The sequence below is a fragment of the Mesoplodon densirostris genome, chromosome 17, assembly GCF_025265405.1.
Source record: "Mesoplodon densirostris isolate mMesDen1 chromosome 17, mMesDen1 primary haplotype, whole genome shotgun sequence".
Lineage (NCBI taxonomy): Eukaryota > Metazoa > Chordata > Mammalia > Artiodactyla > Ziphiidae > Mesoplodon > Mesoplodon densirostris.
In genome coordinates, this window is record NC_082677.1 from 43,698,562 (window position 1) to 43,724,379 (window position 25,818).

Sequence of the window (25,818 nt, forward strand, 5' to 3'; positions counted from 1 at the left end):
CCCAGAAGAGAGATCTTTCAGTTAGCTCACACATTTTAACACAGGCTTATCTGTAACATATATTTCGTGAGTTTGCTTGATTTTCTTCTTCTGTCTCAGTACCTACTCTCTAAGACTTAGAAATGTTTAACTTTCCAACTAGGTTATTTTCTTTTGATTTCTTGGTTTTCTCAATCAGGGAGCAGAGAAGATGTATCTACAGGGTGTTTTTGTTAAAGCCCTTCAGTGTTTATTGCTCATTTGGGTCCCCTCCCTTCTCAGAGTCCCAGAGATTCTTAAATTACTCATTTAGCAGATAACAACATGCTTTTTAATAACTAATTCAGTTCCTGGAGAACCATCATAATTAGTTTCACTGCCAAAATCTGAGTGCAATTTTTCAGATATATTTCTACTAAAATCACTTAATATAATGACATGTAACTTTTTTTTCTCCTTGTATAGTCACATACACCCACTAGACTGGACATCTCATCATTTCTGTAAGTTCTACATTTCTTCACCTAAAACCAAAGGGTTAAAAAGAAAGATTGAAATGATTAAATTTAGAACATTATGACCAGCCATCTTACTCCCCCAAAAGAGCACAGAATATTAAGATAATAGTATTATAGGAAATTTCTCAATGTACAAATTGATATCAATTTCAGTGATCAATATTTATTGGAAATTTATCTTTTTCTTTTTTTTTTTGGTTAGTTTTTTACTATGACAAATTCTTAATAATGCCTTTACATGCCATTTTACTGAATAGACTAGAAGGAGAAAGTTTTAGAACAGTAGTATTAAACTCTGTTGCACATTTAGAAATGACTCAGGGTTTTCTTTCCTAGAGCTCCACGGCCACCTCTGCTTGATGTTTCATAAAGAAGAATGGCAGATCGTAGTCTTTAGATTTTTGTTTTGCGTTGCTTTGTTTTCTTTTTTTCTTTTTAGAATTTTCTCACCAGGAGAGCCTGTGATATAAAGTAGAGTTAACACCAGTGGGTAGTGATAAAAATTATTTGACTCAATGAGTTATTGTGATTCAGAAGCTCTTTCCTTCCTCAAGATTTATACTGTATTCCATCCAAAGGCAATAGCTGGAGGTTCATGCAGTGAAACAAAAATTTCAAAAAAACTATACTGCCTTGCCAGATATGAACTTTGAGATTGCTTAAAATAGAAACTTGTGAAAACAAAAACAAAAATAAAAATGAACAAAAACTATTTCATTGACCTACTGAATTTTACAGATTGAGAATGAACACCTAAGTTTTTAGCTCCTGTTCTATCTACAGACTGAAGCCAATATATAATATTTTGAGCTTTATTTTCCCAATATGTCACATTGGAATAATGTTCTCCTTTATACTCAGTGATATGATAAATTCTCTAAATGGTAGTAACATATGGAAACATTAGTGAAGGAGAGAAAAGTGCTTTGTCTCAGCTACTATTATTGGGCAAGGGTTAAGTATGGAGGAGGGAAGTGATGAAATATTTGGAATTCAGACCTAGGCAAAGGTAGAAGTTAATGGGAAGAAAAAAAATTCCCCAAGGAAGCTCCCTCTATTTATATTTCAATAGAATTGTCTATTGAGGAGAGGTAGTTGCTGCAAAGTGCCATTGTTTTCTACTCCATTTCCTTTGGGTAACTCAAGTACTGGGGGGGGCACCATGGAAAGGTCCTAAAATGTCACCAGCATTGACACAAAAACTATGTTTCCTGAAGCCAGACACACACAATATTTTGTTATTTTCTTCATCATCTGTTGAATAGTTGCTTACCACATACAGTCAAAATGAATGCTTAGAATAATCAACAATCCCATTCAAATCACAAAAGCAGAGATTTGATGACAAATAGAGGTCTAATGGCAAGGACCTTCTGTTCTTTAAAATTGAAAAGTGAGGACTGCTAGAAAGATTAACTAGATACAGGCAATCGTTGGGAAGCATAAGGAGCAAAGCAATGTCTGAGACAAAACTTAGAAGTTTTTCAGAACAAATTCAATAGTTTAAAGTTTACTGCTGGTAAAATAAGTGAATAATATTTCCAACATACCTGAATCAGCTCTTTTTGTAGCATACTAGTACATACATACACTCACCCACACATATGTGAGAGAGAAGATATTGTGAATTATTTTCCCTTTCCTGACATGGCTACATAGTACACATTAATTTTTTTATATTTTTATTCTAAACAATGAATGTGTTTACACATCTTTGTAAAACAGTTTCAAAGCTTGATGTTATCTGTCTTGATTATAGAGAGCTCCATCTTCAAACATAGAAATTTTATTAAAATATTTTAATTACAATATTTTATAGAAAGATTTCCTTTAATATAATGTGCAGCTATATCTCATTCCCCTCTATGGCTTTAATGCATTCAGAGTATCCAAGGTGATTTTTATCAATGATAATAGTTGCATGTGTATTCTTTTCATTGCAATGAATGTCAAGGCCTGCAACATGTATTCATGTATATTTGTATTGTAATTATATATATATATATATTAGTACTACATTGGATTTCAATGTCATAATATAATATTAAATAAAAATATATACATATATTCATTTTCAATGTACTACATATTTTTTGAAATACATATTGCTACTATTTACCTCTGTATATTTAAAGCTAAGTAGATAGTAAGCTGAGAAACTGTCAATCAGTTAAGAGGACAATAGAAACAGTAAATGAACACATTCTTCAAGGACAAAGTACTGATAAAAAGACTGAATTTATTAATCTGGAAAATCACAAACTGATAAAACCTGTGCCTAAAGAAAATCTGTTGTACACACTAGTTAAATTGATAAGTGTCCTATGAGTCATTTAACTAAAATAATTTGTATAAAAAAATTAATATTACTGTACAGATAGTCGTCGGCTTATAATGGTTTGACTGATAATTTTTTGACATTACAGTGATGCAAAATTAATACAAAACAGGTAGAAACCATACTTTGAATTTTGAATTTGATCTTTGATCTTTTCCCAGGAGAGTGATATGCAGTATAATACTCTCTCATAATGCTGGGCAGCGGCTGTGAGCCAAGGCCCCCAGTCATGAAAGTAAACAACTGATACATTTACAACCATTCTGTTTCTCAGTTTTAGTCAAATACTCAAAAAATTACAGGAGATATTGAACCTTAATTATAAAATAGGCTTTATGTTAGATAATTTTGTCCAACTATAGACTACTGTAAGCTTTCTGAGCATCTTTAAGGTAGGCTAGGCTAAGTAATGATGTTCAGTAGGTTAGTTGTATTAAATGCATTTTCTACTTAGAATATTTTCAATTCATGATGGGTTTCTTGGGACATAACCACATCATAAGTTGAGAAAGATATGTAATCTTGCTTGCAGACAATCTTGAGAAATTAATTTTATTGTGTAAGTCATAGGAAATCTTGGTAGTTTGGAAAAGGTTTTTAAGTGTTATGATATTAATGAATACTTTATTTCATTATGTTATTAATCAAGTGAAAAAAAATAAAAAGAACAGAAATAAAGACAACAGAAGTCCCTGAGGCATCCTGCTATGCATAATAAAAAGACACACATGACTTTTACAATCCGAGTTAAGAGGCATTAATGAAACTTAGCCCTTTGATGCATTTCTTATTATTCTCCCACACATAATTAGTTACTTCATATAAAATGATACTTAAGCTTATTCAAGATGGCAGAAGAGTAAGACATGGAGATCCCCTTCCTCTCCACAAATACATCAGAAATACATCTACATGTGGAACAACTCCTACAGAACAGCTACTGAATGCTGGCAGAAGAACTCAGACCTCCCAAAAGGCAAGAAACTCCCCACTTACCTGGGTAGGGCAAAAGAAGAAACAGCAACAAAATAATAGGGATGGGACCTGCACCAGTAGGAGGGAGTTGTGAAGGAGGAAAGGTTACCACACACTAGGAAGACCCTCATGGGCAGAGACTGCAGGTGGTGGAGTGGGGAAGCTTCAGAGACGTGGAGAAGATCACAGACACTGGGGTGCAGAGGACAAAGCAGAGAGATTCCCACACAGAGGATCAGTGCCAACCAGCACTCACCAGCCCAAAAGGCTTGTCTGCTCACCCACTGGGGCGGACATGAGCTGGAGCTGAGGCTTGGGTTTTGGAGGTCGGATCCCAGGGTGAGGACTGGGGCTGGCTGTGTGAACATAGCCTGAAGGGAGCTAGTGTGTCACAGCTAGCCAGGAGGGTGTCCAGGAAAAAGTCTGGAGCTGCCAAAGAGGCAAGAGACTTTTTCTTCCCTCTTTGTTTCCTGGTGCACGAGGAGAGGGGATTCAGAGTGCCACTTAAAGGAGCTCCAGAGCTGTGGCTATCAATGCAGACCCCAGAGATGGGCATGAGATGCTAAGGCTGCTGCTGCAGCCACAAAGAAAGAAAGAAAGGCTCCTCCCAGGAGCCTGTGCAGCCCGGCACTTCCAGTGTCCCATGATGTAGGGACAACTTCCCCTGGAGAACACACAGTGTGCTTCAGGCTAGTGCAATGTCATGCTGGCCTCTGCTGCCACAGGCTCACCTTGCATCTGGACCCCTCCCTCACCCCAGCCGGAGTGAGCCAGAGCCCCCAAAGCAGCTGCTCCTTTAACCTCATCCTGTCTGAGCAAAGATCAGACACCCTCAGGTGACCAACACGCACAGGCGGGTCCAAATCCAAAGCTGAACCCCAGGAGGAGTGTAAACAAAGAAGAGAAAGGGAGATTTCTGCCAGCAGCCTCAGGAGCAGAGGATTAAATCCCCACAATCAATTTGATGTACCCTGTATCTGTGGATACCTGAATAGACAATGAATCATCACAAATTGAGGAGGTTGATTTTGGGAGCAAACATATATTATTTTTTTCCCTTTTTCTTTTTGTGAGTGTGTATGTGTATGCTTTTGTGTGTGGTTTTCTCTGTATAGCTTTGTTTTTACCATTTGCCCTAGGGTTCTGTATGTCTTTTCTTTTTTTTTTTTAAATTAAAACATTTTTTCTTAAAAATTATTTTTTTATTTTAATAATTTTATTTTATTTTATATTCTTTCTTTCTTTCTTTCATTCTTTCATTCTCTTTTTTCTTCCTTTTATTCTGAGCCATGGAGGAAAAAGGCTCTTGGTGTTCCAGCTAGGCATCAGGGCTGTGCCTCTGAGGTGGGAGAGCCAAGTTCTGGACACTGGTCCATAAGAGACCTCCCAGCTCCACATAATACCAAATGGGGAAAATCTCCCTGAGATCTCCATCTCAATGCCAAGACCCAGCTTCACTCAATGACAAGAACGCTCCAGTGCTGGACACCCTATGCCAAATAAATAGCAAGACAAGAACACATCTCACCCATTAGCAGAAAGGCTGCTAAAGTCATAATAAGGCCACAGACACTCCAAAGCACACCAACAGACGTGGACCTGCCCACCAGAAAGACAAGATCCAGCCTCATCCACCAGAATGCAAGCACTAGTCCCCTCCACCAGGAAGCCTACAGAATCCACTGAACCAACTTTAGCCACTGGGGACAGACACCAAAATCTACTAACCTGCACCCTGCAAAAAGGAGACCCCAAACACAGTAAGTTAACCAAAATGAGAAGACAGAAAAACACAGAGCAGAAGAAGGAACAAGGCAAAAACCCACAAGACCTAAAAAATGAACAGGAAAGAGGCAGTCTACCTGAAAAAGAATAAAGAGTAATGATATTAAAGATGATCCAAAATCTTGGAAATAGAATAAAAAAAAATACAAGAAATGTTTAACAAGGACCTAGAAGAACTAAAGAGCAAGCAAACAGTGATGAACAACAAAATAAATGAAATTAAAAATTCTCTAGAAGGGATCAATAGCAAAATAACTGACAGAGAAGAACGGATAAGTGACCTGTAAGATAAAATAGTGGAAATAACTACTGCAGAGCAGAATAAAGAAAAAAGAAAGAAAATAATTGAGGACAGACCCAAAGACCTCTGGGACAACATTAAATGCACCAACATTCGAATTATAGGGGTCCCAGAAGAAGAAGAGAAAAAGGAATGGACTGAGAATATATTCCAAGAGATAACACTTGAAAACTTCCCTAATATGGGAGAGGAAATAGTTAATCAAATCCAGGAAGCACAGAGAGTCTCATACAGGATAAACCCAAGGAGAAACACACCAACACACATATTAATCAAACTATCAAAATTAAATACAAAGAAAAAATATTAAAAGCTGCAAGGGAGAAACAACAAATAACATACAAGGGAATCCCCATAAGGATAACAGCTGATCTTTCAACAGAAACTCTGCAAACCAGAAGGCAGTGGCAGGACATATTTAAAGTGATGAAGGAGAAAAACCTACAACTAAGATTACTCTATCCAACAAGGATCTCATTCAAATTTGATGGAGAAATTAAAACCTTCACAGACAAGCAAAAGCTAAGGGAATTCAGCACCACCAAACCAGCTATACAACAAATGTTAAAGGAATTTCTCTATGCAGGAAATGCAAGAGAAGGAAAAAACCTACAATAACCAATCCAAATCAATTAAGAAAATGGTAATAGGAACATACATATCAATAATTACATTAAATGTAAATGGATTAAATGTTCCAACCAAAAGACATAGACTGGCTGAATGGATAAAAAAAAAAAAATACCCATATATATGTTGTGTACAAGAGACCTACTTCAGACCTAGGGACAAATACAGACTGAAAGTGAAGGGATGGAAAAAGTTATTCCATGCAAATGGAAATCAAAAGAAAGCTGGAGTAGCAATACTCATATCAGACAAAATGACTTTAAAATGAGGACTATTACAAGAGACAAAGAAGGACACTACATAATGATGAAGGGATCAATCCAAGAAGGTATAACAAATTTAAATATTTATCCACCCAACATAGGTGCAGCTCAATAAATAAGGCAAATACTAAGTAAATCAACAGTAACACAATCATAGCAGGGGACTTTAACACCCATTTTATCAATAGACAGATAATCCAAAATGAAAAAAAAAAAAGGAAACCCAAGCTTTAAATTATACATTAAACAAGATGGACTTAATTGATATTTATAGGACTTTCCCTCTAAAACCAACAGAATACACATTCTTCTCAAGTGCTCATGGAATATTCTCCAGCATAGATCATACCTTGGATCACAAATTAAGCGCTGATAAATTTAAGAAAATTGAAATCGTATCAAGGATCTTTTCTGACCATAACACTATGAGACTAGATATCAATTACAGGAAAAAAAATCTGTGAAAAATACAAAAACATGGAGGCTAAACAATACACTACTTAATAACAAACAGATCACTGAAGAAATCAAAGAGGACATCAGAACACACTGAGAAAAAAATGACAATGAAAACACGACAACCCAAAATCTATGGGATGCAGCAAAAGCAGTTCTAAGAGGGAAGTTTATAGCAATAAAGTCCTACCTTAGAAACAAGAAATATCTCAAATAAACAACCTACCTTTACACTTAAAGCAACTAGAGAAAGAAGATCAAAGAAAACCCAAAGTTAGCGCAAGGAAAGAAATCATAAAGATCATAACAGAAATAAATGAAAAAGAAATGAAGGAAATGATAACAAAGAACAATAAACCTAAAATCTGGTTCTTTGAGAAGGTAAACAAAATTGATAAACCATTAGCCAGACTCATCAAGAAAAAAAAGGAGAAGACTCACATCAATAGAATTAGAAATTGAAAAGAAGTAACAACTGACACTATAGAAATACAAAGGATCATGAGAGATTACTACAAGCAACACTATGCCAAAAAAATGGACAACCTGGAAGAAATGGACAAATTCTTAGAAATGCACAACCTGCCGAGACTGAATCATGAAGGAATAGAAAATATGAACAGACCAATCACAAGCACTGAACTTGAAACTGTGATAAAAATATCTTCCAACAAACAAAAGCCCAGGACCAGATGGCTTCATACCAAATTCTATCAAAGTTTTAGAGAAGAGCTAACACCTATCCTTCTCAAACTCTTCCAAAATATAGCAGAGAGAAGAACACTCCCAAACTCATTCTCTGAGGCCACCATCACCCTGATACCAAAACCAGAAAAAAGATGTCACAAAGAAAGAAAATTACAAGTCAATATCACTGATGAACACTGATGCAAAAATCTTCAATAAAATACTAGCAAACAGAATCAAACAGCACATTAAAAGGATCACACACAGTGATCAAATGGGGTTTACCCCAGGAATGCAAGGATTATTCAGTATACACAAATCAATCAATGTGATACATCAGATTAACAAATTGAAGGAGAAAAAAACATATGATCATCTCAATAGATGCAGAGAAAGCTTTTGACAAAATTCAACACCATTTTTGATAAAAACCCTCCAGAAAGTAGGCATAGAGGGAGCTTTCCTCAACATAATAAAGGCCATATATGACAAACCCACAGCCAACATCGTCCTCAATGGTGAAAAACTGAAACCGTTTCCACTAAGATCAGGAATAAGAGATGGATGTCCACTCTCACTGCTATTATTCAACATAGATTTGGAAGTTTTAGCCACAGGAATCAGAGAAGAAAAAGAAATAAAAGGAATCCAAATCAGAAAAGAAGAAATAAACCTGTCACTGTTTGAAGATTACATGATACTATACATATAGAATCCTAAAGATTCTACCAGGAAACTACTGGAGCTCATCAATGAATTTGGTAAAGTAGCAGGATACAAAATTAATACACAGAAATCTCTAGCATTCCTATACATTAATGATGAAAAATCTGAAAGTGAAATTAAGGAAACACTCCCATTTACCATTGCAACAAAAAGAATAAAATATCTAGGAATAAACCTACATAAGGAGACAAAAGACCTGTATGCAGAAAATTTTAAGACACTGATGAAAGAAATTCAAGATGATACAAGTAGTTGGAGAGATATACCTTGTTCTTGGATTGGAAGAATCAACATTGTGAAAATGACTCTACTACCCAAAGCAATCTACAGATTCAATGCCATCCCCATCAAACTACCACTGGCATTTTTCACAGAACTAGAAGAAAAATGTACCAGTTTGTATGCAAACACAGAAGACCACGAATAGCCAAAGCTATCTTGAGGAAAAAAAAAAACAAAAAAAAAACAGAGCTGGAGGAATCAGGCTCCCTGACATAAGACTATACTACAAAGCTACATTAATCAAGACTGTATGGTGCTGGCACAAAAACAGAAGTATAGATAAATAGAACAGGATAGAAAGCCGAGAGATAAACCCATGCACCTATGGTCACCTTATCTTTGATAAAGGAGGCAAGAATATACAGTGGAGAAAAGATAGCCTCTTCAATATGTGGGGCTGGGAAAACTTGACAGGTACATGTAAACATATGAAATTAGAACAATCCTTAACACCATACACAAAAATGAGCTCAAAATGGATTAAAGACCTAAATGTAAGGCCAGACACTATACAACTCTTAGAGGAAAACACAGGAAGAGCACTTTATGACATAAATCACAGCAATATCCTTTTTGACCCACCTCTTAGAGAAATGGAAATAAAAACAAAATAAACATATAACACCTAATGAAATGTAAAAGCTTTTCACAACAAAGGAAACCATAAACAAGACCAAAAGACAACCCTCAGAATGGGAGAAAGTATTGGCAAATGAAGCAGCTGACAAAGGATTAATCTCCAAAATTTACAAGCAGCTCATGCAGCTCAATATGAAAAAAAGATCCAATCCAAAAATGGGCAGAAGACATAAATAGAGATTACTCCAAAGAAGATATACAGACTGCCAACAAGCACATGAAAGAATGCTCAACATCATTAATCATTAGAGAAATGCAAATCAAGACTACAATGAGGTATCATCTCACACTGGTCAGAATGGCCATCATCAAAAAATCTACAAACAATAAATGCTGGAGAGAGTGTGGAGAAAAGGGAACCCTCTTGCACTGTTGGTGAGAATGTAATTGGATACAGTCACTATGGAGGTTCCTTACAAAACTAAAACTAGTACTACCATACCACCCAGCAATGCCACTACTGGGCATATATCCTGAGAAAACCATAATTCAAAAAGAGTCATGTACCAAAATGTCCATTGCTGCTCTATTTACAATAGCCAGGACATGGAAGCAACCTTAGTGTCCATCAACAGATGAATGGATAAAGAAGATATGGCACATATATACAATGGAATATTACTCAGCCATAAAAAGTAATGAAATTGAGTTACTTGTAGTGAGGTGGATGGACCTAGGGTCTGTCATAAAAGTGAAGTAAGTCAGAAAGAGAAAGACAAATATCATATGCTAACGCATATATATGGAATCTAAAAAAACAAATCAAAAAGAAAAGGTCATGAAGAACCTAGGGGAAAGACGACAATAAAGACACAGACCTACAAGAGAATGGACTTGAGGATATGGGGAGGTGGGAGGGTAAGCTGTGACAAAGTGAGAGAGTGACATGGACATATATTACACTACCAAATGCAAAATAGATAGCTAGTGGGAAGTAGCTGCATAGCACAGGGAGATAAGCTCGGTGATTTGAGACCACCTAGAGTGGTGGGATAGGGAGTGTGGGAGGGAGGGAGATGCAAGAGGGAAGAGATATGGAAACATATGTATATGTATAACTGATTCACTTTGTTATAATGCAGAAACTAACATAGGATTGTAAAGCAATTATACTCCAATAAAGATGTTAAAAAAAATGAAATGATGCTTAACAAAATACATACTTATATAATACATTACTCAAATATAATATAAAGTAATACATATTTTTAAAGAATCATTCTTCTACTTTATAAGTCATTATACTTCTTAGACTGCATTAAGCTTAATGAATACAGTTAATTTTAGAAAAATAGACTTTTCAAGTCAAATATTGTTTTTCTGTTTTTGTTTTTTTGGTTTTTTTTTTTTTTTTTTTTTTTTTTTTTTTGCGGTACGTGGGCCTCTCACTGTTGTATTCTCTCCCATGGTGGAGCACAGGCTCTGGACGCATAGGCTCAGTGGCCAGGGCTCATGGGCCTAGCCACTCCATGGCATGTGGGACCTTCCTGGACTGGGGCTCGAACCCGTGTCCCCTGCATCAGCAGGTGGACTCCCAACCACTGTGCCACCAGGGAAGCCCTCAAGTCAACTATTGTTTTTTTTAAATAAAACTGTCAATGCCTACAAATTCTAATAGCACTAATAAAGTAAATTACTATTACAATTTATTGTATTGCTGAACGAGAAGTATAGATTAAATACCAAGATGATATTAATAGCCATGAAAATGAGACAAATTCTCTCTCCTGATTTTGAATGTGCTATTATTTGAGAATTCTTAGCTGTAAGTTATAAAGTCTTCCCTTAAGATCCATATATGTAGGGTTTTTAAGATCAGGCTAGATATCGTATTCTCCTTTGCTTCCCATTGCCAAGCACAGGGATTAGGATACAGTGGTATCTAATAAGAATGGTGATTTAAAATCAATGAATGACTTTCTCAAATTAGAAGTGACCATCATTTTGAGGGAATTTAGAGTACTGCAGCAGGGTAAATGTACAAATAACCCTTCATTTATCTCATCTATTTCTGTTTCCCATTAATTTAATCAACCACAAAAAATTAGGTGAGTGAAAATCTAAAATATAATCTCAAGAGAGATGTTAAATATCATTAGACATCAATGAGATACGTGTGAGGTTTTCACAGTAGATAAGAAAATTAGAGGATGGAGAGAAATAAATATTGTACTGGCATAAGACAAGCAATAAATTGCTGTATATTCTCAATACTACAAACATTCTATCAAAGGGATACATCTTAGAAAGATAATCAAGTACCCTTGAAATATAACAAGAGAGCAATACATCATATTTTAGGAAAAATCTTTTGGCATGCTGATAGTGTTTAATGAAAGCACGTAATAGAATGGCTATATACCTATAAGCCTCCTGTCTGTGACAAAGTGTAATTTTTTTTAAATGAGTTGGCTGTAATCCTTTAATTTGCAATCAATTTATCTGAATATCTTTCGGGTAAAACTAGTTTGGAAAATTCCCATAAACTAAGAGTTAGCGCTTTGCTACATGCTAAGGTTGTGATGCTTAAACTTTGGTATTTAGAAAGTTTATATTTTTAACAAGCTCCCAAGCTGTTTTCAATATACTTCAAAGTATAAAAATAATTGCTCTTGGAGAAACTCTGATTACCATTTCCTGACAATAAAGATTCATACTGCAGGAGACAAATATGGACTACCTCTCAAGTATGACAGAAAATAAATTTTATATAAAAAAACTTTGTGAGTTCCATAAATATATTTAGTAATAGATGACTTTTTCAAAGGTTTTCTTTTATTTTCTTTATCTCAGTGAAACATTATTGCCCTTTCTTTTCCAAGTAAATGCTATTATCTGGCTATAGGTTAATGTTCCCTTTTGCTTTCACGAGAATCTTTGATTCATCACTCATTTCCTAAATATTCTTTAATAAAAACCCTAGCTTCTTCCTCTTAACATATAAAAATCTTTTAAAATCAGTCTGACCCTTTGTCTCATTACATTTTTCCTTCATCATTCAACCTTTTTAAATACGCGATTCTCCATTTATTCACTAGCTAATATCTAGTTAGTTTTATAAAACACTGGATTATTTCTTCTGGATTATTTCCTTGCACTGCTCTGAAAAAAGTCATCAAGCCCATCTTAGTTGTGAAACCTAAAGGATCCCTTACAGACATAATGAAGCTTCATTATTTACTTAAAATCTCTATAATTTTTTTCACTGTCAGGATTTGGACTATTTATTCCCTGTACTTGAAACCTATACTAAATTTTAGAATAGATTTCCTCTTCTTCAAACCCCCTTCCCTTTCCTGCCTCTTAACTAAAAAGCATTAATTTTGTAGTGATCTTTTTTAAATATTAATTTTTCTAAAAAGTCTTCTTTGCCCTTGAAGACTTGGTTAATTGATCCTACAGCACCATGTAATTATCTTTGCAAAGTATGTATACCTCATTAGAAATTGTTTCCATAGTTGTTATCTTTACCACTAGATTGCCAGCTCCTATAGCATAAGACCCAGGTCTTTCTTGTTAGGAGGCATGCAATAAATATTGTCTGAATGAATGAATTGCCACCTCTAATGTTTGACTTTAATGGCAAGCTCCTTCTTATTATAATGATCAATCTTTTTCTTTCCACTATCTTTATTCTCTCTCTTAGAGGTTTCTAAACACTATTTGAATGCCCTTCTTATATTTTGACAATTTCCCACCTTATAAAGCCAACCATTTACGTGTAGAAGCTAAGATCTTACATTACTTTCTTATACATGGATGCAGGTTTGTGACCTGGGCTCCACCAACTTGAATAAGACTTATATTCATCAACAAGCAGTTTGAGGAAATGAACACCACAGGGAATCCATTTTTCATGTAAGACTTTCCACAGCTACAATGCAGAGTTTCTAGTGTCCAATTCCCAATTCAAGCAGTGTCCACTGGAATGTTTGTGCCCAGTTGTGACAGGGGATTTTGCAGTGGAGAATCTTTACAGTGTGTTGTATCATTCATAACCTGACACTGAGCCAAACTCTCTTGTCTTCCCAGAAATCCACTGAGCTATCAGATTTTATTACATAAATCCCTTTCCTGCTTAAGCAAGTAAAACTGGATGTTGTTTTGTTCAAATATGAGCTCTGATAGATATACGTCCTGTTTTCTTGAGTCATATTTTCCCATCAGTTTTGTAGATTTTTCTTCTTATTCCATATTTACATTTATTAGTTTAGTTATTCATGAAATATAAATTGAGTTCCTGTAGATATCAGGAGCTACAGTAGATGCCAGAGATTTTTCAGAGAGAGAATAGAAATATTTCCTGCTCTGTATTGCCCATATTCTGGTTTGATTCAGAAAATAATATTTCATGAGTGATAATTGTATTGAAAAATTAAGTAGGTGAATAGTTAGTGACTGGTGTCATATGAATGCTATTACAGATCTGATATGCAGGGAAAGCTTCTCTGATCTGGGACATTTTGTGATAAAATTACGGCTCCAAAACAGTCTGACTTTCTGGAGGAACCACATTGTAAGCAGAGCAAACAGTAAATGCAAAGGCTTTCAAGTGATAGTGTGAATCATGTGTTTGAAAGAAACAAGGATTCCATATGGCTGAGGACAGTGGGTGAGGGAGAGATAAAGGAGATGAGACCAGAACATTAGTTGTGGGCAGACCATGCAGAGCTTAATAGAACATTGTAAGAACGTGTATTTCACCATGAATGAGTTTGGAAACCATTAGAAATTTTAAACAGAGGAATGATATCATCTGGCTTTTCATCTAATACATCACTAATGACGGCTCTAATGGTAAACAGACTGAAAGAACATTGGTCATAGTAGAAATAGAGAAATCAATAGCTTTACTAGAAAAGAGGTCAGAACACCAAGGTTGGGCAGTCACAAGAAGAGAGATATCTAGCAAAACAGACTGGAAATGTGAGAGAAGAAAAAAAAATAAAGAATATGTCACAGAAGGCATTTGAAGACAAAACTTCATGGAAGGGGACGTCAACAATATCAACTGACGTGTTGACAAAATGAGGATTGAGAGTTTGCAATATGGAGGTTATGATAGTATGAACTTAGAATGCTTCATTTTGCTTACATCATCCCATTATTATCTACTGCTTGATGACATCCACATGCCTTGTGTTTTTTTCTGGTCCTATATTTGATAACTAGATGCTTCCAACCCAGATTGCTTTAATCAAATTCAGACCACTTTTCCAAATTCTGTTGGATATTTCCACTGAAACTCAACATATTCTACTCAATAAATTCTTCCTTTACTCCCACCTAGATTATTCTTCTTTAAGTCTCCTTTTGAGTTTGGCAGAAAATTTAGATTTAATGAAATTTCCATGATTCATAAATCATATTAATTTCATCTCTTAAATATCTATCAAAAGTTTTCCTCCTATTCATCTTATTACCACTCAGGAGTTTACAGCCATATCATCTCTTGGGTTATTGTTATATCCACCTTGTCAGTATTTCAGTCTTTAGCCTTACTTCTCTTTTGATATTCTCAAATCTCCTTTCACACTAATTATTCTGAGGGGCAAACTTGACAGTATGATATTCCTGCTCACAATCATTTGGTGGCCTCCCATTACATCAGGATGAAAATCTGTATCTCAGAACATGATATTACTGATACACCCTTGCATATTAGTTAAATTGAATCTCCGAATTGTATCTCTGGAGCTGTGCTCCAGGAACTCTCAACTATTTTTATTTCCCTGAAATTAGCATGCTTTCTCTCATTTTCAATGTGTTTCCTTATTCAGCTTTCTCTGCCTGGACTACTTTATATGTTTTTCCAAATGGCGCTGGGGGTGGGGGGAGGGCAGAATTGGCACTCTTTGTAAGCTTGAAAGTATAATAGAGACAAAAATTTAACTCATTTATAAATCGTTATACTGAATTCAGCTAGCTATGGGGATCTAACAGTATTTCTAATATGCAGGCCTTTGAATGTGCCTTTTTCCCACACGAATGAATGCCAGGCAAAAGGTGTTTATGTGGTCTTTATGGAATTCCTAGAAAGCATTTAATTGATTTCAACACAGTGTAGGAAACATAATTTAACTTACCAAGTGTTTAATTCTGAAAAATCAAAGAGAATGTGAAATAGATTAATATATGCAGAACCTAAATTTTGATCATTCAAGTATACGATAGTAAATAAATACATGTGCCTTTATATATATTATTGCAATATAACCTTCAGGATCTTAAGAGTTTATTATTAAAAAACACTTACATAGTAAATTCATCTAGAATATCACAGGAAAATCATTCTTTAAACAGTATTTGTGATAAATTTTCATTTAGAAATACAATTGATCAGAAGAGCATTACACAGAGTTGTTTTGAATGACTTGCAATCCTGAGAATACGAACATTGAATAATAGGAATTATTCTACCTATTTGAAAAAAATATTCAGACCATTTATGAACTCCTCACAGTTTACCTTTAAGAATCAAAGTTAATTATCATTATAAATAATAATCATACCTCAATGATAATACCTCAAATACCTATGATGCCAAAACTATGAATCAAGCAAATGTTGCAGGTTCTGTGAGAAAACAGGCTGGTAGAAGCACTATGTTCTAGCACTAACGTAAATGTTAATATCTGGAAAAACAGCATACATGGTAACTTAGACCTGTGTTTTGCTTATAAACACATCGTTAAGAAAATTATTGTTTTCTGTTTCAGGAAAGTAAGCTTACAAATTTATTTTTAAATAAAATAATTAAATTAGAGACACAAGAATTTTCTCTATATAATAGAGCTCTAAAGATAAATTTTTATTCCCCACTCCTCACCCCCAGGCCTATGCAGCCACTATTCTACTTTTGTCTCTCTGAATTTGCCTATTCTGGACATAGAATAGTAAGTGGAATCATATAATCTTCTGTTTGAATTATTTCATAGAATATAATGTTTACGAGGTCCATACAAGTTTTAACATATGTCACTACTTCATTATTTTTTATGGCTAAATGATAGTTCACATATAGATATACATTTAATTTATCCATACATCAATTGAATTCTATTATATATCTGGGGGAATATATTACCCTGCAAAAAACCCTGTTATGGTTATAGCCTTAAAAAAATTCTTTGTCACCAAAACTACACCACCAGAAAGAGGTCTAAGAAAATAGAGAAATCACCAAGGAGCAGAAAGTCTTCATTAGTCACTTCACTAAGGGCAATGGAAAAGACACGACTAGTGAATCAGGTGGGCAATAAGCTGAGTTTATTCCTGTGTGCAAACTTTCCTAGGAGCAGGGTTGTATAAATGTACTCCGTGTGTTATTTCTAGATCTTTGCAGTTTGGAATACAGGTGTATACCTGCAGAGAATAGTCAGGCTCTAATTTCAAAGATAACTTCAGTTGATCTAGTACTCCAGCAAAATAATAGCAATCTAAAACAAGACAACAATCAACGTCCTGCGTAGTTGATGATACATTTTGCTAGGTTTCTTGTATTGGATTAGATAGGGAAGACATTCAGTGTTACACAAGTGCCTTCATAAACATGAAAAAATCTCTACCTTGTAAAATATCTGGTAATCACAAACAAGGTTATTTTCTATGTCAATGATGTCATTGGTGTATATGTTTTCTCAATAAATACATGAAACAATTCAGACTTAACCAAAATTGTTGTTAAACACCAAGATTGCTATTTCCCTTGTTAATAACCATGTCCTTGGAATTTTATATATACCCTAGGATTTACGATAATTTTAAAGTTTAACAGTTATGCTTAACCTCTGTGTCAGATGTTTTGGGGCTAGAATACTACACTATGGATAAAATGGTCTTGCCAAGCTTAATTGCAAGATGTTCTGGTGTCATAAAACAGTTAAAGCGTGTATTGAAAAAAAATTACCTAACTGCTTATATTGTCCATCAGTGTTAATTCTTTGCTTTTATTTGATTTCATAATAATTATAAGCAAGTATGATATTCTGAATCACATTTACTTTATTTCTTAACAAGTTTTTAAAATTACAAAATGTAAGGGATGTATGCAATATTAGATAGAGTGATTCTTGACTTCCACTGTAACAACTGAAAAAGAAATAGACATTCAGCACAGATGTGTACTAAAGAGGTCAGGAGTGCAGGATGCAGAAGAAATGTACTAATATGTAACAAGTTCTACACTGGGAAAAATAAGGAATATATTGATCAAATAGACTATGAAAAGAGAGTTTTTAAAGTTGTATGTGATCACCTCTCACTTTCATCTTGTGAAAATGGATAGTAAATTACATTAATGTAAACCAATTAGATACTTGTTGAGTATTCATATAAATTTAAGTAGATTGAGCAAAATGATTGGTTATAATCACAATATAGAGCCTTTTCTCATTTTGTCTCTTACAATTTTATTGAAGGAAATCTATATTGATCAATTAAAATAAGATATATAATGGATATGTTTGTGATCATAAAATTTGAAATCTATAGAAACCTTTAAGGAAAAAGAATATTATTTATGAGGTAAAGATCAAAGTACATTTACATGCTCATTTAAAAATAAGCCTACTTCAAATGCTCCAAATTCATTCATGTGGAAATTACTTCAAATTGTAAAGAAATTACTGAGTTCCATTATTTAATGAATATCCTCACATTTTATATTCTAAAATTATTTCAGTTGACACAAATATAAATGAGATTTGTGTTTTCTTTAATAAGAGTTCAACTCTCCCTTTTTTTGTTGTTTCAAGACACTGAAATAGGAAAAGTAAAATAAAATCTTGAGTGTGGCAGGGAATGTAAAGTAAAGTACCTGGCTTTGAATAATAACAGGAAATACTGACAATATAGGAAACATGCACTTGTGAATTTTGTTTTCTTTTTCTTTTTATTCATATGTTGGAATCAAAAAGAAACTTGATGAATTTGCTTTCTTTTATGAGTGAAACACATAATTCTAGATTGTATTTTCAGTTTCTAAGTACAATCTATAAATACAAATTAGGTAATGTCATTCCACTATAGTAAGTTATGGAGTATCAATATGAGACCTACAATGTTTAAATTCATAAGCTATATGCAGATATTTTTGTTTTGTTTTGGCCTCTAACATTTCATTAATTGGATGATTTCAAGGGTAGTGATTATAACATACAATGTTTTTATACACCAAATATGTTATAGTGTAGTTTATTAATTAAAAATCATTTTAACTAAAATTTAAATATGTAATCAATATAAAATATCATAAAAACTTATTTTTAAATAATTGGCATTTTTACATATTTCAATAGATATTCATGATTCTCTAGTAGCTTAAAGGAATTTTTATTAAATAATACACTTCACTAAATAATATTTCTAAAGTTCTATGTTCCCCCCAATGAAAAATTATCCGAGGTAAAACGTTTATTGTGGGCAGTTTTGAGTATACTTAACTCAGCCAAGTGTCTAAAATCATTCAGTACAAACACATGAATAACAGTTGTTGAGAAATATGTGCAGAGGCAAAGCTATTACAAATATATAATATGTAATGTCATGTAAATGTGAAGAACCAAAATAATCAGTATATTTTAGAAAGCCATTCATATACTTAAAACTTTGTTTTTATGATTTTGAACAGTAAGAAATAAAATCAATTGGTTTCTAAACTGATTAAGTGAACTTAATTTAGTTTTGTTCTGCTGAGAACTATAGTTGAGAATTATATTGAACTGTTCTGAATAGCTTTTAAAAATACACAATATATTTTAACTTAGGTATATATATATATAACAGGTATGATATGGACACATGATTGCACAGAACTATAAGGAAAAATGACTTATACATAGGCATAATGCTGATTCATTGTGTTCCTTTTAAAATTAAGAGATTACCTTTGCTTCTTTCTTCTTTTCTTTTGCAACATATTTGATTTACATGAGTTATAGGCATAATGAACTCCTATGGATCCATCACCCAACTGAAGAACTAGAACACCTAGAATACTTTGTATCCACCCACATGCTTTCCTTTTGTGTCATTCCTTTGCCACCTCTATCCCAAGAAGTAAGCATTATTATAAAATCTATTGTGTCAGGCAGCTTTTCTTCAATAAGAAATCACTACAAAACTTGAGTGGAAAACGATATTTATTTCTTAGTCATAATTCTGTGGCAAGGATGGGGTGGTTCTTCTTTGAGCTAAGTTTACTTCAGTTCCTTTCCATACTTGTAGTTTCTAGGGCTCATGGAGAAGGTCAGAAACAAAAATGTGACGGCACACTGCCATTTCAACTCACAGTCCCACTGGGCAAACAAGTCACATGGCCAAACCCATCATCACAGGCATGTGCCATGGAGATGGTATGTGTGTGTGTGGGGTGGGGGGAATGTGTTACCTAGTTGGTGAACAATAATTTAATCTTTATCTCTGTATGTATCATGTATTTGATTCTTCCCCTAAATTATGAGCATTTGTTTATGGCATTAAATTAAAAGGGAAGGAAGAGAGGCTCTCACAGGTTACTGGTACTGTAAGGCAACAAGGTCAATAGCACCCTTCTCTTCATGTATTTGATGTCTATTTAGGAAGTACAAAGTATGCTCCACAGACTTCTTTCTTTCTCCATTTTCCCCTTCTGATGAGTTTTATCATTTAAGATTTCATTTTGTGGCATTCAAATTATAAAATATTTAAAGAAAATTATCACTGCTCTATAGCATAGCTAGTTAAAGTGATATTTATTTGATAATAATAGACAATTGCATGTTAAAATATACAGTGCTGATAAATGGTATCCAATGAATTGTTGTAAATTTAAATTATTTCATTGAAGTTAAGCTTATAATAATAATATAATTCTTATTAGCTTATAAGCTTAATTAGCTTATTATAATGATTAACTTTACCATTTAAATAAATAACAAAACAATTGACTTTATTGTCTGTTAGACTATGATCTTTTATGGATAATTCTATGAAAAAATATACCTTAATAAAATGACTGAATTAATTTATCAGTAGAAAGTTTGTTTCTCCAATAAGTCTTTCAAATATATCAGCAGTTTAATTTTTGTTACCAATCTATTTTGTAAGATGACATTTAAATTTTATAGTTTCTTGCTCTGTTTCATTCAGGTAGAATAAATTTCCTTTGAGAAAATAACGACTAAGTAGTTTGGGCTCTTTTTGCACAAAATTTTTCAGTTTTCAGAGAATGTTTACAGAGGTAGATTTATCTTTGTATTATTAGACAACTTAGGAATAAGTATTCAAATTCAGGCATTTTCACTAATTATATAATGAGAGTTGAGAAACAATTTTAATTGCACATTGTTTGGGTCAAATTTATTTCACACAAATAAAGAATACTCAATAAGATTTGTAAAGAATCATCCATGTATCATATATTAATCAGTTCCACTTTTATTATTATAGGGTTCTTAAACTCACATTGAAATGCTATCACAGACTGTTCAAGTGGGTTCTTTACCTCACAATGATCTAAGAAATCACATGAAAAACATATACCTTTTGACACTGCTATAATAAAAATTCAAAATAAAAATGGAAGTAGGAGACTGCAGTTTTTACAAAGTAATAAAGGAACTGGCCTTAGACCCAATTATTTATCACAGTCTGAAAAAGGAAAATGAAGAGTCAAGAGGAATAATGCAAATATCTTTTGCCCATGTAATTTTATTTATTTATTTATTTTTTTTGCAGTACACAGGTCTCTCACTGTTGTGGCCTCTCCCATTGCGGAGCACAGGCTCTGGACATGCAGGCTCAGCGGCCATGGCTCACGGGCCCAGGCCCTCCACGGCATGTGGGATCTTCCCAGACCGGGGCATGAACCTGTGTCCCCTGCATTGGCAGGTGGACTCTTAACCACTGTGCCACCAGGGAAGCCACCATGTAATTTTAGAACCTGTTCTGGGAATTAGGGCCATATAACTTACTGTTTGCAAAATATTCAACCTAAAAACTAGGTTTAAGAAACTTGCTTTAAGAACTTCCACAGTGTTTAAGCCATCTAACTAACTATGTTGGAATAGATGTTTGTATTGGTCAATATTTTAAATTGAGCATTTAAATATTTAGGAGTCTTTTAAATCCTCTCTCCACTCTCTGACCATTTGACAAGGAGAAGAAAACAATAACATACTTAGCCAGTTGTGGAAGGACAAATTCTTCATGACTCCATTTATATGAGCTATCTAAAGTTGTCAAACTCATAGAAACAGAAAGTAGAATGGTGGTAGACAGGGACTGAGGGGAGGGGAAATAAGGAGTTGCTGATTAATGGGTTAAGTTTCGATTATACAAGATGAAAATATTCTAGGGATCTGCTCTACATTATTGGGCTTAGAGTGAGCAGTATTGTACTGAACACTTCAAAATGTGTTAAGAGCATAGTTCAGTGTTATATGTTGTTTTTCCTTTCCACCACAACAAAAAAGAAAGAAAGAAAGAAAGAAAGAAAGGTTTTCCCAAAGTATATCCAATAAAAATATATGAAAGCAATCATACCATTATTAATGACAGAGGTTTCTTAACAATTGTGAGAAAATAAATAAAACTTATAAAAAGTTAGGATCACCATCATTATGATTCTCATACATCATGGGCCATTACATTTTTAGCCATTGCTGTTGGTAGATTCAACTTTCTTAAATAGTAAAATAAAAATTTCCAATTACAAAAGGACCTTCTGAACTCTGCATAATTTCATGTTCTTTAAAGCCATACACAGTGGGGACAGGTAGAGAGTAGTCCATGCTGGCTTTAAGACAGACTTACTTATTTCCAACATAAAGTGGGATGTGAAGATGTGAAGGATATGAAGGTGTAAAAAATGACATGTTATTTTCCGGTTTTGAATCATTGATTCTCTTAAAATGTAAACTTTAGACATCAAATTAACTTTTGTGGAATTGTGAAACACATAAATATAAGTCATCTGAATTCTTTGCACATTAGATTGCTACACTTCCTGTTGAAAATAATCAATAACTTGTCATGGTATTAAGTATATCATGTAAAGTTGAAAAATGCATGTGGGCTATATCCAAAATTACTTATTATCAAAAGAAATTGTAAAACCAATATACTGTGGCTCAATCACATACAAATTTTATAGCCTAAAGCTGGTAATACTCAATTATTTAGTCATTAACCAATCAAACAAATCACTTAACTATATATTCCATAATTTTTATGATAATAATGTAAGACTCAAATCAAATAACAAATGAGAATGCAATTAAAACTGTAAAATGAATACTCAAAGACAGTAATTGGCATACCAAGTGAATTATGAGTAAATCAGAAAATATTGGAGACACAGTCAATCTTAGAATGTATTGTGTGTCTGAATATTTTGTTTGTGTCAGGAAAGGCTTTAAAAAATTAGAAATATCCAGACAAGTTGGATTTTTTATTTGTTGCCCAAGAAACCTTCTAGAGGTCTAGACTTTTTGTTGTTCTCTATTTAGGGCTTTGGAGGAAACAAAATGATTCTCCTATTTTAGTGCTGCTTCTATAGCCATTACTTTCTTCTCAGAATTCTGGTTATTTCAGATACAGAAGGAAAGATCAGAAAGGAATTCCCCAGTAGCCCACCTCCTTTTCAAGCTATAGCAATAAAATATAAATAACAGCAGGTAGAAAGAGTTTAACATCAAAATCAAGAGGGGCAAAATTTAATGAGTAAATTTTGCTGAAACAAGATTCAAAAGCACTCTCCAATTCAGTTCAATCTGGGCTCAAATAGCAGATTGCCATTTTGAAAAATGAATCGGAAGAATTCAAGTGTACTCAAAAGCTTCCAGGCATTCAGCTTAATTTCTCTTAGGTTTCCCCCCATTTCCTTTAGGCATTAGACTCATGATCACATAGCTGAGAAATGGTGCATAATGGGTTGTAAGTTGCAGTATTTGGGATGGGAGGGATTGGAGGTAACTCATTGAAGAATTTTAATACTGAGCAGTTGCCAGAGGCTTGCAGAACATTGCAGATGACCCAGATACGAACAATTTTAATAAGGAATATTGTGAAGTGCAAAATGCCAACTAAGTTTCCAGAACTCTGCACTGAAAAACGGGGGATAGAGAGGAACATTTGGTTATTAAGACCCGGTAGCAAAAATAAAAAATGCTTTTGAAAGAATTAGATGTTTTAAAAGACTACAGATGATGAATCTATTACATAAAAGTCAAAGACTCTAAGAGGACTTGGTTAGGAAATAATAAATGTGATAGCCCCATTGGGGTTATATAATTTTTTTCCTTTTTTTTAAATATTTAAATGTACAGTAGACATCCTGGAACAATGACCAGAATGCAACCATAAGATAAAAGATTAAAGATGGGAAGAGGAGACCCTCTCAAAATAGAAGTGAATATTTTTTTCAATTTGGATAAATAAAATATAACAATAAATAAAAATAACCTAAAAACTTCTTATGTCTTAAAGATAGGCTTAAATTTTTAATGATAAGAAAATATTGAGATGCCCCTATTTTATGAAATATTGATGATCAGCAATAGTATCGATAATAACTACATTTTGGGGGGGACTCTGGGAAGATGGCAGAAGAGTAAGACGCAGAGATCACCTTCCTCCCCACAGATACATCAGAAATTCATCTACACGTGGAACAACTCCTACAGAACACCTACTGAACGCTGACAGAAGACCTCAGACCCCCCAAAAGGCAAGAAACTCCCCACATACCTGGGTAGGGCAAAATAAAAAAGAATAAACAGAGACAAAAGGATAGGGACGGGACCTGCACCAGTGGGAGGGAGCCGTGAAGGAGGAAAGGTTTCCACACACTACAAGCCCCTTCGCGGGCGGAGACTGCAGGTGGCGGAGGGGGAAAGCTTTGGAGTAGTGGAGGAGAGCACAGAAACAGGTGTGTGGAGGGCAAAGCGGAGAGATTCCAGCACAGAGGATCGGTGCCCTCAGGCACACACCAGCCCACGGGGCTTGTCTGCTCGGCCGCCGGGGAGGGCGGGGCTGGGAGCTGAGGCTTGGGTATCGGCTTTCAGTCGGAGCGCAGGGAGAGGACTGGGGCTGGCGGCAGGAAGAGAGCCTGAAGGGGTTAGTGCACCACGGCTAGCCCGGAGGGAGTCCAGGGAAAGGGTCTGGAGCTGCCGAAGATGCAAGAGGCTTTTTCTTCCCTTTTGTATCCTGGTGCGCAATGAGAGGGCATTAAGAGGGCGGCTTTGGGAAGCGCTGGAGATGGGCGCGAGCCGCAGCTAAAGGCGAGGACCCCGGAGACGGGCGAGGGACGCTGGGGCTGCTGCTGCTGCCGCCGCCGCGGGGCCTGTGTGCGAGAGCGGGTCACTGTCCACCACGCCTTCCGGGGGGCCTGTGCACCCCACCACTGCCGGGGTCACGGAACCCGGGGACAGCTTTCCCGGGAAAGCGCATGGAGCGCCTCGGTCTGGTGCAATGTCACGCTGGCCTCTGCCGCCGCAGGCCCGCCCCACACTGCGCGCCCCTCCCTCCCCTCTGCCTGAGTGAGCCAGAGCCCCCGCATCAGTGGCTCCTTTAAACCCGTCCTGTCTGAGCAAAGAACGGATGCCCTCCGGCGACCTACACGCAGAGGCGGGGCCAGGTCCAAGGCTGAGACCCGGGAGCTGTGAGAGCAGAGAAGAGACAGGGAAATCTCTCTGTGCAGCCTCGGAGGCAGCGGATTAAAGCTCCACGGTCCACTTGATGTGCCCTGCATCTGTGGAGTGCATGAATGGACAGCGAATCATCCCAAATTGAGGAAGTGGACTTTGAGGACAAGATTTAAGACTTTCCCTCCTTTTCCTCTTTTTTACAACGAATTATCCCAAATTAAGGAGATGGACTTAGCAAGATTTCAGACTTCTCGCCCTTTTCCTCTTTTTACAATGAATTATCCCAAATTGAGGAGGTGGACTTGGAGAGCAAGATTTTTGATTTTTCCCCCTGCTCTCTTTTTGTGAATGTGTATGTGTATTCTTCTGTGTAAGATTCTCTCTGTATAGCTTTGCTTCCACCATATGTCCCAAGGTTCTATCTGTCCGTTTTATTTTCAATAATTACTTTTTAATTTTAATAATGCTATTATATTTCATAATTTATTCTATTTTACTTTACCTGCTCTTTCTTTTTTTCCTACCTTCCCTTCCTCCCTCCCTCCCTCAGCCCCTCCTTTCCTTGTTTCTCTCTTTCTTTCCTTCTTCCCTCCCTCCCTCCCTTCTTCCC